A 13,578-nucleotide genomic window follows, 5' to 3' on the forward strand; every position below is an offset into this window, starting at 1 on the left:
TTGCCGATTTTCACAATAAAAAATATAAGAAAAACATTACGAATTATTACAACTAAGGCGAGCTTAGCTTATTGGTCAACATTACGACATGTTTATCGGCCATTGAGCCACTCGCTCCTGCTATATCGCGATCGGGTTCTTCGGAACATTCAGTACTTTACAAAGACGAGCAGACGAATGCTGGTAGCAATTTAGGAATTGCAATTAAACTCTCTAATGGAAGTATTCGAAAAGGACAACTTTCTCTGCTTGCTATTTTTAAAAGTTCCCTTCTGTAGAGCTACGAATATGATTATTCAAAGGTTTTAACAGGAGCGCTTTGGGGTTTCGCTCCAAGTGAGTGGTTGGTTGGTTGGTATTTGTGGATTACGTGGATGGAAGCTCTTTATCGCTGAGGACCACATGTACGCCTGGAATGATCGGATAATTCTTTTACTTTGTGCAGGGCATAAAAATTGCTTTTATTGTAGGCCAACAGTTTTGGAGTGAGCCTGCGCTGGGTGTTTTCTCGTCTAAATCTGCTTAAGGTTTCCTCGTTGAGTAAGAGGCTGCTAGGCAACTATGCATTGGGTGCCAATCAAAGAGATTCAAGTCCAAGTCCTCGGCTGCGCTGGCTGTGTTCCAGATGCATTGTATGACATATTCTACAAAATAAACGAGTTGATAGCGAGCAATAAAGTAGATCAGCTCCAACATAAAACCAACCAAATAAAATGTGTTTTTATCAATCGCCAGACGAAAGTGAATCCAGTACCCTGTGCAGCCAGCACAGAAGGAAAGGATGACTTGTGCTAGAGGCAGTCCGCCCCTTGCACCTCCGTTTGAAACTAAAGTACCCTGTGCAGCCAGCACAGAAGGTCCCGTCCGGCGCACTAATCCGGACTACGAAAAAGTGAACCGACAGCGCTTCCAAGAGCGCACATCTTAAATCATTTTTGGTATATCTATACACATCTGCGATGCAATCAGGCAGTTTCTAGGCAGTTGCCTTGGTAGGGATACATGTAAATATATTATATATATATATATATATATATATATATATATATATATATATATTTATATCTTTTAGAAATTTTTACAAATATATTTTTAAATTAAAAAATAACAAAACAAAATATACAGCAGACAAAAATAATTATTTACAAACAAAAAAGAGGGGAGAAAAAAATCTTCCAGAATCTTAACATAAAGAAATTAAATTGACAATTGTACGCTAAAAAACATGCCCCGTACCCCGGGAAGAAAATGTACAAATTCAGAAAGAGTTGGAAAATAAGTAAAAATAAGCAGGATATGAAACAAACACGAAAACCAAAGTGTGCTGCATTTTGTAAAGGGGGCTTTTGAGAACACTGAGTGCAAATATACATGTAATCCCGAAAACAAATAAAAAGAAAAAGAGAAGAAAAAAGAAAAAAAAATATGAATGAACATTTTTATTTCAATTAAATGAAAAGTAATGCGATATATATATACAGTATAGAAATAACTCCATAAATGGGTTTAATTGATACCAAAACATTGAACTCTACTGCCAATGTCATTAATAAAATCGAATCAAAAAATATTGATGCCGATTTAATAAATTTATTATTATCAATAATTGTTTTCAATGTGAGTGCATACATTTTGTATAAAGCCTATGTGGACCACAATAAGTGTGTATCAAAGGGGGCGATAAATAGAAGACAGGCTAATCATCTGGATAAAATTTACATTATTAAATTTAAAACAACTGTTATAAAAATATTAAAAAAAAATATACAAAAAGTTTATGTGTATGCAGCCACATACTTAAAAAGAGAATTAAAATTTAAAAAAAAAAGGAAATATAAATTATTAAAAAAAATTTTTTTATGAATACCACAGTTTGCATTAGAATTACAATAGTCAATAAACCAAATTTTGAGAAGAGGGAATAGAAACAAAGAAGAGCCTCTTTCAATTTCAGATTTAGAAAACGAGTACATGAAAAGGTATGATCTATCTTTTTTCCCGCTCATTCATTGCAGCGCCACGCAAAAAGCAATAGTGCTGTCTACCGTAAGAAACTATAAAGTACTTTCGGAAATAGACATACGCCCAGTGCTACGACACATAAATGTGCTAAAAAGTACGCACAATTGATACAAAAAAAAAATTAATAAAATTCTAACATGGAATGAGAGTAGTTAATTTTCTGTATCCGTGAAATAAAAGACATCTTTAATAACATCTTTCATAAGTCTATGAAAAACTTTGCATTGATGATATAATAGTCATTGGTTGTTCCGAAAAACATACTCGTATGCTTAATAACTTAACATTTGTTTTTGAGAAATGTAGAAAAAACAGAATCTTGCCCGACGGCAGAAAATACGGCGTTATAGTAAATTATCCAGTTCCACACGCTACGGACAGCGCTAGAAGATTTGTTGCATTCTGCAATTATTACAGACGTTTTATTAAAAACTTTGCAGACTATTCTCGTCACATAACTAAATTATGTAAAAAAAATTTTAAATTTGAATGGACAACTGACTGCCAGCATGCGTTTGAACATCTTAAATCACCTTTAATAGAACCAACATTGTTACAATACCCAAATTTCAGGAAACTTATGGAGCAGTTTTAACTTTCAAAATTGACTCCAACTCCCAATTGCATACGCATCAAGATCGTTTACAAAGAATAAAAGAAGCAAAAGTACAACGGAGCAGGAACTTACGGCAATTCATTGGGCAATATTTATGGTAGACACTTTACTGTCAAAACAGATCACATACCACTTACGTACGTATTTTCCATGATAAATCCAAGTTCCAAACTCACGCGAATAAGACTTGAATTAGAAGAGTACAACTTCACTGAAGAGCATCTAAAGGGTAAAGACAATGAGGACAAAGTCATCAATAATGACGAAGTTCGTAAAGTAGTGACCTTGCACGTAAATAGTATGACCTGTTTCTTCAAACATGGAAAACCAATATATTACAAAGATATAATGTAAGCGATTTATTTACCAGTGGAGTTCTTAACTTAGGTCAGTTCTTCAAAAGGCTTGAAATGCAAGCCGGTAAATATAATATCAGCCAAATAAAAGTGGCACCGTGGGAAAAATCTTTGAACATGTTTCAATAGATAATTTAAAAAAAATGGGCATCAAGACACTGAAATGATTGAGAGTAGCGCTACTCAACCCGGTGGCCGCAGTATATAATGATATAGAAAAAGATAAGAAAAAGCTATACTGTCTACATTTTACAACGATCCAGTACAAGAAGGTCACCCTGGAATAACTAAAACCCTAATTACATAAAAAATGTCAAAAATGCCAAAAATCAAAAGTGAGAACACAAGCAAAGACTCCTATGACAATCACAGAGACTGAAATAAGTGCTTTAGACAAAATCAGATAATGGTAACGAATATGCAGACAAACTTGTATGTGACTTAATAAAATATTTAGTTGCCATTCCAATTGCAAATAAAAGTTCAAGCACTGTCGCAAAAGCTATTTTCGAGTCTTGTATATTAAGGTACGGTCCAATAAAGACGTTCATTTCGGACATGGCATTCGAGTATAAAAAATGAGTTATGAGTTAAAAATTAAAAATATAAGATCTAAAGCACACCGCCACCAGACAGTTGGAACAGTAGAAAAAAGTCACAGAACTTTTAACGTATATATTTATATATATTTATACATATCGATTGATAAAAATGATTGGTACATATGGTTCAAATATTTATAAAACAGGTAGAATTATGATAGAGGTAAATATGAAAAAAAAAAAAAAAAGAATTCTATGACCTTTTGACAAATAACAAAAATATATCTATTGGAGATAAAGTTTTAAAAAATGAAACAGGACATAAGCTAGACTTTATATACACTGGACCCTATAAGGTTGAAAGTGTAGAAGACAAGTATAACATAGTAATTTCAAATAATAAAAATAAGAAACAAACAGTGTATAGCCTTAAATTTGTTTTTTCATAATCACTTTAATTTTCTTAAATATATCACGTATATAGAAATAGTAACTAATTTAATGAAAAAAAAATTAAAATATATATATATTATATAAATAATACTTTCTGATTCAAATCGAAAAAAAATAGTAAAATAGTAGGAGATGTAGCATGTTCACATATCGCATGCACACTGTACACAGTGTTATGCATTTATATAAATACAAACATATTGTAGCACTTGGCCACAATACTTACAGAAAAAAGTATAACCCAAGCTCTTCCGCGGCGACCCTCCGTCAGCCTTAAGCATTTACACGTAAGCGTCGACCGCAGCTCTGCCGGCGCCTCTGCCGGCATATTCAAGTCCAAGACCTTGGCTGCGCTGGCTGTGTTCCAGAAGCATTGTATGCAATATCCTACAAAATAAACGAGTTGATAGCGAGCGATTAAGTCGCTTAGCTCCAAAATTAAACTAACCAAATAAAAAGTATTTATCAATTTCCAACAAAAGTGAATCAAGTTAAAAAAAATTAAAGTAAATAAAAAAAAAATTGTATTATTTTGCGGTAATTGACAAACACAGTTTATTATGTCAATTACTCGTACTAGATTCGTCGGAAAGTATGTGACAGGTAACAGGAATCGTTTCCGACCCCATAAAGTATACATTTTTTTGATTAGGATCACTAGCCGAGTTAATCTAGCCATGTTCGTCTGTCCGTTTGTCTATCTGTATGAACGCTGAGATTTCGGGAACTGTAAAAGCTGGGACAGCTGGGCATCCTGCGAAGTGCAAGTTGTTTTTTTTCTACGCCCACTCTAGCTGTAGCGCTGCAGTTGAAATGTATTAGTCCCATCATTACCTATCGACTGCCCCGCCCACTTTAACGCTCACAAACCCACCCCCTCGCAATGACTGTAGAGTCAGGGGGAAAATAGTTGCAGGCCGAGCTGCTCGATTATTATTTTAATAATATACTTTCGATTTGGTTAAAGATACCTTTAAATAGCTGAAAAACATTGATAGGCAAACGAAATGACAGCTTTTTTGTACTGACTTCTGATTTAAAATTACCCGAATTCTGAAAAAAGTATATTTCCAAATGTAGATGTAAATCTGTCAAAGAACACCAAAGTTATAATTAATTTTACATGTTTGGAATAATATTCTTCTTTTAACTTTCTCGTTTCGAATTATATACTCGTACTATCTGCAAAGAAATACGAATTTTAAGAAACAAGTTTGTGTAGAAACGGACTGACGTACATGTATATATACATGTATATATCTTTTATTGGGTCGGGCACGACTCCTTCACTTCGTTGAAAACTTTAGACTGAAATTTGTATACCCACAATCTATTGTGGTTTGTGTATGTCATGTACTAGGTACAAGTCACATTTCTTATTTTAAAACCAGCTAATAGCCATCCCAGAGAATCCCAGTCCTTATACTTATTGGCTTGGCATATGTTACAAGTTTCTACAGAGGAAAATGACACATTTATTTTGAATTTATGTGCATTATTAATAAATAACTCGAAAAATTCAGCTTTATTTGTCTCTGCACCTATGGGCGCATCAGTGGAAACATTGTTTTGGTTTTTTCCAGGTATTCATTTACCACCTCGTTGTATATTCCACGTACGTTTTTCTAAAATGCCAATCTTGTTAGAGATAAAAAAGAGGGTCACAGGTTTTTGTTCTTTATAAAATATTAATAGTCCACTTTCTACATGTTTTACATTCGGCACGCTGCAATTCAATATGCCTGTGCTTAGTTCTTATATTTTAATGATGCGTGTCAAATGTACAAAATGTAGAAAGTGTATTTACTTAGATTGTGTATTACAGAACTTTTGTTGGTTTATGGGGCGATCTTCCCTCGGAATATCGGATTTGAACAAATGAGGAGTAATTCGACGCGCATTCTCAATAAAAATTAAACTAGGTTTAAGGGTGGAAATATTTATCCCCCCCGACTCCACTTTTACACTTTCATCGCTTTTTCTGCCAAACATTGCGATTATTTTATATTGGTTATCGCTTGTTAAAATCGGACCATTGTAGCACATTTTAAATTCTGCGACTAAATTTAGTAGTTGTATTGCCTTCTGCAGTCATAATAGTTTTTTTTTTATAAAAATTACCGTGTGGAAGATTTTGAGCTAAAATTATTATATATATTAAAATTATTATTAACATAAGTTTAATAGACAAAAAATTTGTTTTTCTTCCCTTGCAAAGGTTATAATGATTTCAGTTGGAAGTTTGCAACGCAGTGAAGGAGACGTTTCCGACACTGCGTTGCAAACTTCTGACTGAAATCATTATACCCTCTGCAAGGGAAGAAAAACAAATTTTTTGTCTATTAAACTTATACAAATTATATCTACGGTGTTTTTTTAACATATAACCTTCTACACTTGGAAATAACATTTTTTAATTGGTTTTGAATTTTGTATTAAATTTTATCAAAATCGGATGACTATACCATATAGCTGCCATAGGAACGATCGAAAAATTGGTGGGAAAAGAATATGAAACAAATTATAGCTTCGGTGTTTTTTGACATATGTATAACCTCCTACTCTTGGAAAAAAGAATAACATATTTTTTTTAATATCATTGAAGTCAGCAACAATACTTAACAATTTCACATGGTGTTGATTAGTTGATTGATTATTTCTTGATTATTTCCTATAACTGCTAGACATACAAACTTCGGCTTGCCGAATTTAACTTCCTTTCTTGTTTCATATTATTTTACCACTAATTTTCCGATCGTTCATATGGGAGCTATATGATATAGTCGACCGATTTTGATAAAATTTTAATTCGAAATTCAGAACTAATTAAAAAATGTTATTTCCAAGCTTAGAACGATATATGTTTAAAAACACCGAAGATATATTTTTTTAAAATTTTTTCGCCGATATAAGATAAAGTTTAAATATATAGTTGTCCGAACCGGCTGTTTCCGACTTATATACTACCTGCAAAAGATAGAAAACTTTTAGAAAAGTTTAGCCCGATAGCTTTAAAACTGAGAGACTAGTTTGCGTAGAAACGGACAGACAGACAGACGGACGGACATGACGCTGATCAAGAATATATATACTTTATGGGGTCGGAAACGACTCCTTCACTGCGTTGCAAACTTCTAACTGAAATCATTATACCCTCTGCAAGGGTAAAAAATTTTATTTTAAAGTTACTAGAAAACCGTTTAACTTGGGCTTGCCAACGTTAGTATGGGAAATGTCATATCAACCCGCCAACCCACGTTAATACCTTAAGATCAAGATTTTTATTTTATTTAGTTTAAGGTTTTCAGTTCAATTTTACACATTGTGTCCAAATTTTACTTTCGCCGAGAATCAGCGTAAGATTATTTACAATTTAAGTATTAAATCTGGCATGGTATAAGGGGTAATAGTGCCGAAATAGGTATGAGAATAAATCTTGGACACGATGTGAAAAATTTAACCGTACACCTTAACAATAAATAAAATAAATATCTTCACGTCAATGTATTTATGTGCATTTTAGCCCGTTGTCCCATATATTGAGAATTATAAAGGTTAAAAAAAACATAAACTTTTGATATCAAACAAACACCTGTTTTACATAAAAAAGTTTTGATATAACATTTTTAGAGGTCGACTTTTATCGATTGAGGCTTACTTAGGCGGGAGTGGGGATATACGGAGGTCGAGGGCGATCTCTGTCTCAGATTGCATCGCTTGACTCTGTATTCTACCCGACACCTTAGTTCTCAAGGATATGAACCTTACAACTGTTTTACCTTTCGCGTAGATAAGGTTCTGAATAACAGGGGGGAGATATCGGGGCTGCCTTTAAGCGTCCTTGGGCCAATTTGCCTCACAAAAATATTAGTAATTAAAATTATCTATTGGGGTTTTTTGGTTGCATTACGTTAAATTTTAATTTAATTTCTGTAACTATTTGGCTAAGCCAGTGGCTAGGAAATAAATAAGAAAAAATGTCCTTCTTAAGCTATCATAGCTAGCTAACAAAAAATACATTTTTATACCCGTTACTTGTAGAATTATTTCGTCGGAAAATATATTTCAGGCAGAAGGAAGCGTTTTCGGCCCCATAAAGTACATACTTATATTCTTGATCAGGATCACTAACCCAGTCGGTCTAGAACGGAAACTATAAGAGTTAGTTTAAGCGCTAGCAGCAGCGCTAGTTTAATTCAGCAGGGTGCCACGTCCACTTAAACGCCCACAATTCGCAAAAGACTGAAGCACCTGCAGCTTTTTTGCTAGAAGAAAAATGTTTACTGAAATGTATTGGTCTCGACGATACCTATCACACACTCTAACGCCCACAAACAACCTAAAACTGTCAAGATTGCAAAAAAATGACTAACGGACAGAATAGAAATATTTTATCAAAAGTGTCATTAGCAGAAACCAATTAAAAATGTATTTAACTGATGGCGTTTGAAACTCAAATTATGCGTAGCAATTTTGGGTTATAAGGCGTTTTTTTTAAACGGTGATAATTTTAAACAAGAAGTTGGCCCCTTAACATTTTAACCCCACTCTCCTCACCCCGATTAAGAAAAAGAAGCAAAGGTGCTAACATTTTTATAAAGTTAACTTTTTTTGCACATTACATTTATGTCTAATGGTTGTACAGTATAACAATTTACAATGTACAATATTATTCAAATTAAAATTATAATTTATTTATTATTGGTCAATTTAAACAATTTTTGGCGTACCGATAGGGCAAACGAAATGAAGTAACACTTAGGTAGAAAATTTATCTTTGAAAGTGTGGGAGCCAAAAACATGTGTGGTTTTTCATAGAGCCCATAGGGGCAGACGGACCCAGCAAAATCGACTCGTGATCAAAAATATAAATACTTAATACTTAAAGGACGAATTTCTAGCACTACGAAATGTATACACTTTATGAATAGTTTTTGTTTATATATGCAAAAAAAAATGTAATTCTTTTAACCACAAAAAAAATTGTATGTCAAATTCTTAAATTTACCTCTACTTTTATTATGGGTTTACTTAATGCGAATTCGGTCTTACATAGGTTTGGTAGTTAATAAAAAACTAAGCATACATAAAATCCACAACCACGTGGTGGTAAGTATTGTTATTTACGTAAAGCAATATCCACACTGTATACTCACTCCAACCCCTATTATTGAAATAAACCAATGGCAGAATTACATTTACTCTCCCCCAGCTCTCTGAGTGGCGCAACAGAGAGTCGTTTTTATGAAATGGAGAACTCAATGTCCACCCTTTTGAATCCTGTTACGATGGCTAAGCTATCAATGTCCTGAATTTTAACATCGTTTTAGTCCGAATCAGAGCTTTTAGCGCTAAGGTTAAACTGAAATTAATGAAATAAATACACGGGATTATACTTACTATTGTAAAATTACCGAAAGCTGACGCCAAAATAATAAAAAAGAAAAATTTAAATAAAAGTGATAACATACAAGATGGTTAAATTATTTTAGTTCAAAGTAGGTTTTTTTTTATAAAATAATTCTGGCAAAACAAACAATTACAATTGATCTTCCCTTGATACACCGGTAAAGGCAATACAAAATACGAGTCTTAACATAACATTATACATTTTTTTAAGTATTGCGATACTTCTTACGAAAAAGGTGAATTAAATAAAAGTGAAATCTAAAAGTCTATTATCTTTAATTTTTAAGAATGCAAATTAAACCATGGAATACATTTATTGCTGCAATCTTAAAATTTTTCCGGAAAAATTTAGCTTTAATTTTTAATTCTTATCTGGAAAAATGTCAAACAATGTAATATGTTCAGTTTTCAAAAAACCAAAAGCTGTCTTTTTATAATTGTGTTTGTATAAACCTGCCTTTATAACATATAACTGCGAAAAGACCCTTGTAAACATCAGTCTTACAGTCAAAATGTGTTAGTACTAACTTATTTGAATATTTTAAAAGTCGTGACGTAGTCGAAGAGATGCAAACACTTTCAGTCAGGAGAATGTATTTAATAATTTCTATAGCATAAATAACGTATATTTATTATTAATCAGCAAACTATCATATTTTTTCTAGTATGTATCTTCAAATGAAATTTAAATAAGAATCAGACGACTATATACTTTGTCTTTTATAGAATATATCAAATTTAAGATAATTTGCAAGTATTGAGTTTTGATCTATTAACATATTATCTTATACTCTTTGAAAAAATAATTTTTCCGAGTTTCGAGTAAAATTTTAAAAAAAATCAGACGACTATATCCAAAAACATTTTTATAAAATGTTAAAAAATTATAGTTCATTATAACTCTTTTCTCGTTGAGTAAAAGGGCATGCTAGATTAATCGGAAGGTAGAAGAAAGCATTGCCGAACCAAAAAAAAAAATAAGAGCTAGAGGGTGCCACGCCCACTCTAACGCCCACAATCCATGAAAATCTCTATAGCCATCAATACCTATTGATTGACCCAAAAAATGTTTGCCAAGCCTCATACGCCCACTAACAAACCAAACGCTTAAATCTGTCTGCCGCCTACATACCATCTATTGAAATAGCGATTAGGTGGCGCTTTACTATACCTTTGCTGTTTATGTATCTTCATTTCCCTTTCGCTGCCTTAAGCTGAGTATCGGTATATTGTAGTCGAGGCACTCGAATACAGCGTTCTAGAAAGTTTGAGCTCCTGGAGTCGGTGGGGATAATTACCCAGGATTTTAACCTTAATTTGTTTTTAATGAGAATACGCGTTGAATGACACCTACTTTGTTGAAACTTTGAAACTTCGTGCGTAAAATTTCTTGCACCACATTAAAATTTAAGCATAATGTAGCAGAGTAATACAGGACCAGTTGCAGACGTGGTCACTCTGAAGGCTGACCCTCTCTCCTTTTGTTCTCTCCTTTGCTTAAATAATCTTAAGAAAAATGAAATTAAGAAGATTGTAACACCGCACCACTGCCATAAATTTACACGCACAATTATATTTTTTACAATGCTCTTTATTTCCATTCTCCGATCGCTTCGAGTGCTGAAATTCAATTAAACCTAGTTACAAAAAACAGAGAGCGACAGTAATAGAGCGGAGAGCGCCGCTCTCCTTAAAAGCGTCGATGCTGGCTTAGTATCTTGCTGCCGATTCCCGCATCCCTTCCTTCCTCACGAGCTTCAGCTTTGGTCCTTCCGGGTCAAGTTCGTTCCTTCCAGGGGTTCTCTGCTTGGGTGGTACTGAAACTGAAACTTGGTCCGTAGCTGGTCTGTAAGGGAATACCTATCGATGTCATCGGGTGAGTCTTGCATTGCATTGGGAACCTTCTTGAGGTGACTAACGTTCCTAATCAGCGTTATGCCTTCCCCTTCTACTTGAACTATTTCACCTGTCCCACCTCATAATCCGTGGTGTCGAAATTAGGTATTAGTTTGTGGGGAAAAACGACATTCTTAAGAACCACTTTGTCTCCAACGTTGTCGTTTACTTCCTTTGCTCATCTTCTTCTGTCTGCCATTTCCCTTCCTTTTTATTTATTTACACAATCTCTGTCCTTTTCTGCTGAATCGATAAGCCCTTCTACTAAACCCTGTAGTCCCGGAATCTTATACCGAATAATTCTGTTAAACAATAATTCTGATGGAGACGTGCCTTTCGTCCCATGAGGCGTGACATTGTTCATTAGTGTAAAGGATCGGATTTCACCTTTAAGATCCTTTTTGTGCATATGAACTATCTTAAGAAGCTTGACTAGGCCCTTGTTTATATTTTCAACTTCCCCGTTTGCCTGTGGCCAATAAAGTGGTGTTGTGATTTTCTCAATGCCGCACGATTGCCAAAATTTCCGAAATTCCCCGTTTACGTATTGCCTACTATTATCAGTCCGCAAGTCCCTTGGGTAGCCCAGCCTACTAAGAATGTCCTTGCATGCTTCAATAACTGTGGTGTAATTGAGCGCATTAACTTAAACTCCATGTACCTAGAATAATAGTCTATTAGAACTAATATATATTCATTATTCGGAAGTGGCCCTAGTAGGTCTGTAGCGACTGACAGCCACGGACCACTTGGAAACTCTGTTCTCTTCATTGGCGGTGGACTTCCTCTATTTCTAATTGATGGTACGAGTCTCTCAGATCCAACCGTGAAAACAATTTTCATACTTTAACCTGGTCATGAAAGCTTCGACAGTAGGCAACGGGTAATTTTCCATGCGGATCGCCTGATTGGCCTGTCTCATATCCAAGCAGTCGGATTTCTCCGTTTTCTTTAAATGCTATCATTATGGGAGAGATCCAAGGAACTTGGCGTTGATTTTATCTTCCAACGTAACAGGAATGCGTCTGAAAGGTTGTTTCAACATCTATTGAAAGTTTTACGCTTATATCCTTCCATTTAGGAAACGAAGTGACTTCATCAATGTGATTTACCGGGAACCCTACTCGCAGTACTTTTAATTTGGTTGCTGTGACGTTTAAAATTGAATCTGAGGAATATTCCCTTAATTGATTTTGGGTCTCTGTATGGACATTGACAACAGTTGCTTTTCTTGACTGTAGATCCATCCAATCGTCCTGCGAGATAAGATTAAATCGAGATCCGGAATCGATAATCATGGCAACCTCTTCGCCCGGCATTTTATCCATTCCTCTTGTTCCTCGTCACTGTTTATCTTAAAACAGCTTTCTCATCGGTATTCTTTGCCAATTGGTTCTCGTCTTTAATCCAGCGTACATTCCTGCGTTTTACGTTTCCAATATTATTTCCATCGTACGATTGCGGGTAAGGACCATTTCCGCTTTCGGTAAACCAAAACTACATTACCGAATTTTTTATCGCAGCCGTAATATAAACTTGCCAAAATTCTCTACTTCATCAGGTGATATTTTTTTTTAAAAGGTGCAGCTCAAACGTCAAATTTTGTTTTGGTGAAATGTGTTTTGTTAATTTATCGACTAGTATAGCATAAACATCAATTTCCTCTTTTTCATCATATTCTACTATAGCCCCCGGAAGTGCATACGCAACCGTTTGTAATTGTATGCCACCCAAATGCAGAAACTTCGTTCCTTTTCTTGTAGTGGACTTGATTTCATCCACTTCAAGATATATTTTAAAAGCTCGAAGCCAGTTCTCCCATTCTTTACGGAGGACTGAGCTTTCCAAATTCTCACATAAGAAAGGTCTTATAATATTTTTAGACGTCATCAATCACGCTGCACCTGAAAACAATAAGAACAAAAAAATTATTTATTTTATATATATATATTGGCTTCTGTCGACCTCCGCTTCTGTTTTTTTTTTAATATATATTGTTTTTGTATTTTGTTGTTGCCACCGACCACTGTCAGATAGTGCCTTTGCTTCTCTCTCTTTTTTTTTTGGTTTGCCACTCTGCCTCTGATCCGTGTCAGATAATTCATTACACGTTTATTCAAAATTTGTTGAATATTCCGATCGCTTTTCTTCTCTTTTTTTAAAAACCCGCCTTAACCTTCGTTTAGCACTCCCTCGCCTTTCCCTTATCCATGTTCTCATTCTCTCAACCCAACTGAAAAAAAAGAAACCGAGTGAAGGAGGAATAACGGGTTCGCTTAAACAA

The 13,578-nt window shown here is 34.4% G+C and overlaps 1 protein-coding gene across 2 annotated transcripts in view; it reads left to right on the forward strand.

Annotated features, from left to right (window-relative positions):
* Positions 1-9,350: 9,350 nt before the first annotated feature.
* Positions 9,351-13,578, forward strand: part of LOC108025970 (protein amalgam) — a 591,701-nt gene continuing 587,473 nt past the window's right edge. Inside the window, exon 1 of one of the 2 annotated variants that reach the window (XM_050890374.1) lies at positions 9,351-9,634. The gene's annotated coding sequence lies outside the window, so the exon portion shown is untranslated. The remainder of the gene's footprint in view (positions 9,635-13,578) is intronic. The other variant, XR_007765681.1, reaches the window with a different exon arrangement.

Source organism: Drosophila biarmipes, unplaced genomic scaffold (assembly GCF_025231255.1).
Source record: "Drosophila biarmipes strain raj3 unplaced genomic scaffold, RU_DBia_V1.1 ptg000024l, whole genome shotgun sequence".
In the NCBI taxonomy this organism is placed as follows: Eukaryota; Metazoa; Arthropoda; class Insecta; order Diptera; family Drosophilidae; genus Drosophila; species Drosophila biarmipes.